Source organism: Arachis stenosperma, chromosome 1 (genome assembly GCF_014773155.1).
Source record: "Arachis stenosperma cultivar V10309 chromosome 1, arast.V10309.gnm1.PFL2, whole genome shotgun sequence".
Classification (NCBI taxonomy): Eukaryota; Viridiplantae; Streptophyta; class Magnoliopsida; order Fabales; family Fabaceae; genus Arachis; species Arachis stenosperma.
Genome location: NC_080377.1, coordinates 114,163,002 through 114,166,179, shown reverse-complemented (window position 1 = coordinate 114,166,179; position 3,178 = coordinate 114,163,002). Strand labels below are relative to the sequence as shown.

At 41.3% G+C, this 3,178-nt stretch overlaps 1 non-coding gene across 1 annotated transcript; it reads left to right on the top strand.

Moving 5' to 3' along the window:
- The first annotated feature begins 2,591 nt into the window (after window positions 1-2,591).
- Window positions 2,592-2,695, top strand: LOC130951781 (small nucleolar RNA R71). Its single transcript, XR_009074091.1, has one exon. It is a non-coding gene; the product is annotated as a small nucleolar RNA R71 (small nucleolar RNA).
- The last annotated feature ends 483 nt before the right edge of the window (window positions 2,696-3,178 follow it).

The following is a 3,178-nucleotide window of genomic DNA, read 5'->3' as shown; positions in this document are numbered from 1 at the left end:
AAAGAAGAAGAAGAGAAAAAAGGAGGAGAGTGAGTGAGAGGTGTATTCGGCCAAGAAGGAGAAGAAAGGTTTGTATTGTGTGAAAATTAAGGAGAATTGAGGGGTTTATATAGGGAGAGGAGAGGGGGTAGGTTCGGCCATTTAGGGTTGGTTTGGGTGGGAAAGAAATTTGAATTTTGAAGGTAGGTGGGGTTTATGGGGAAAAGTGGATGGATGTGAGTGGTGAAGGGGGTAATTGGGAAGAGAGATTGAGGTGATTGGTGAAGGGTTTTTGGGAAAGTGTGTTATAGGATTAATTAGGAGGTAAGGTGGGAATATGTTAGGTGGGGATCCTGTGGGGTCCACAGATCCTGAGATAATCCTGTGGGGTCCACAGATCCTGAGGTGTCAAAGATTTACATCCCTGCACCAATTAGACATGTAAAATGCCTTAGCATACCATTCTGGCGTTTAAACGCCGAAGTGATGCATGTTCTGAGCATTCAACGCCCATGTGCAGCATGTTTCTGGCGTTGAACGCCAGTTCCATGCTTGTTACTGGCGTTCAGCGCCAGCTTTTCTCAGGGCATATTCCTGGCGTTCAAACGCCAGGATGTTGCTTGTTTCTGGCGTTCAGCGCTAGATCCATGCTCTGTTCTGGCGTTGAACGCCAGCCAGATGCTCCTTACTGGCATTTAAATGCCAGTAAGTCCTTTCTTCAGGGTGTGATATTTCTTCTGCTGTTTTTGATTCTGTTTTTAATTTTAATATTTTTTTTCGTGACTCCACATGATCATGAACCTACTAAAGCATAAAATAACAATTAAATAAAAATAAAATTAGATAAATAAAAATTGGGTTGCCTCCCAACAAGTGCTTCTTTAATGTCAATAGCTTGACAGTAGGCTCTCATGGAGCCACACAGGTGATCAGGTCAATATTGTATAGTCCCAACACCAAATTTAGAGTTTGGTTGTGGGGATTCAACACCAAATTTAGAGTTTGGTTGTGGCCTCCCAACACTAAACTTAGAGCTTGACTGTGGGGGCTCTGTTTAACTCTATGCTGAGAGAAGCTCTGCATGCTTACTCTCCCTTGTTATAGAAGGATAGTCATGTGCCTTAAACACAAGGTAGTCCCCATTCAATTGAAGGACTAATTCTCCTCTGTTAACATCTATCACAGCTTCTGCTGTGGCTAGAAAAGGTCTTCCAAGGATGATGCATTCATCCTCCTCCTTCCTAGTGTCTAAGATTATGAAATCAGCAGGAATGTAAAAGCCTTTAACCTTTACCAACATGTCCTCTACTAATCCATAAGCTTGTCTTACTGACTTGTCTGCCAATTGTAATGAGAATAAGGCAGGCTGTACCTCAATGATCCCCAGTTTCTCTATTACAGAGAGTGGCATAAGATTTATGCCTGACCCCAGGTCACACAGAGCCTTGTTAAAGGTCATGGTGCCTATGGTACAGGATATTAAGAATTTACCAGGATCTTGTCTCTTTTGAGGTAAAGTTTTCTGAACCCATGTATCTAGTTCACTAATGAGCAAGGGAGGTTCAACTTCCCAAGTCTCATTACCAAACAACTTGGCATTCAGCTTCATGATGGCTCCTAGATATTGAGCAACTTGCTCTCCAGTCACATCTTCATCCTCTTCTGAGGAATAATAGTCTTCAGAGCTCATGAATGGTAGAAGTAGATTTAGTGGAATCTCTATGGTCTCTATATGAGCCTCAGATTCCTTTAGGTCCTCAATAGAGAACTCCTTCTTATTTGAGAGACATCCCAGGAGGTCTTCCTCACTAGGATTTTCGTCCTTCTCCTCCCTTGTGCATTCGGCCATATTGATTACATCAATGGCCTTGCACACTCCTTTTGGATTTTCTTCTGTATTGCTTGGGAGAATACTGGGAGGAGTTTCAGTGACTTTCTTACTCAGCTGGCCCACTTGTGCCTCCAAATTTTTGATGGAGGACCTTGTTTCACTCATGAAACTTAAAGTGGCCTTAGATAGATCAGAGACTAAATTTGCTAAATTAGAGGGGCTCTGCTCAGAATTCTCTGTCTGTTGCTGAGAAGATGATGGAAAAGGCTTGTTATTGCTTAGCCTGTTTCTTCCACCATTATTAAAGCCTTGTTGAGGCTTTTTTTGATCCTTCCATGAGAAATTTAGATGATTTCTCCATGATGAATTATAGATGTTTCCATAAGGTTCACCCATGTAATTTACCTCTGATATTGCAGGGTTCTTAGGATCGTAAGCTTCTTCAGAAGCTGCCTCTTTAGTACTGTTGGATGCATTTTGCCATCCATTCAAACTTTGAGAAATCATGTTGACTTGCTGAGTCAACACTTTGTTCTGAGCCAATATGGCATTTAGAGCATCAATTTCAAGAACTCCCTTCCTCTGAGGCATCCCATTATTCACAGAATTCCTCTCAGAAGTGTACATGAATTGGTTATTTGCAACCATGTCAATAAGTTCTTGAGCTTCTACAGGCATTTTCTTTAAGTGGATGGATCCACCTGCAGAATGGTCCAATAACATTTTGGAAAACTCAGATAGACCATAATAGAATATATCTAATATGGTCTATTCTGAAAACATGTCAGAAGGACACTTTTTGGTCATCTGCTTGTATCTTTCCCAAGCTTCATAGAGGGATTCACCATCTTTTTGCTTGAAGATCTGAACATTCACTCTAAGCTTGCTCAACTTTTGAGGAGGAAAAAATTTATCCAAGAAGACCGTGACCAGCTTATCCCAGGAGTCCAGGCTATCTTTAGGTTGTGAGTCCAACCATGTTCTAGCTCTGTCTCTTACAGCAAAAGGGAAAAGCATGAGCCTGTAGACTTCAGGATCTACTCCATTTGTCTTAACAGTCTCACAAATCTGCAAGAACTCAGTTAAAAACTAATAAGGATCTTCAGATGGAAGTCCATGAAACTTGCAGTTCTGTTGCATCAAAGCAACTAATTGAGGTTTCAGCTCAAAATTGTTTGCTCCAATGGCAGGAATTGAGATGCTTCTTCCATCAAACTTAGACGTTGGTTTAGTAAAATCACCAAGCATCCTCCTTGCATTATTGTTGTTGGGTTCGGCTGCCATCTCCTTCTCTTGTTCGAAAATTTCAGAAAGGTTGCCTATAGATTGTTGTAATTTAGCTTCTCTTAGTTTCCTTTTCAGAGTCCT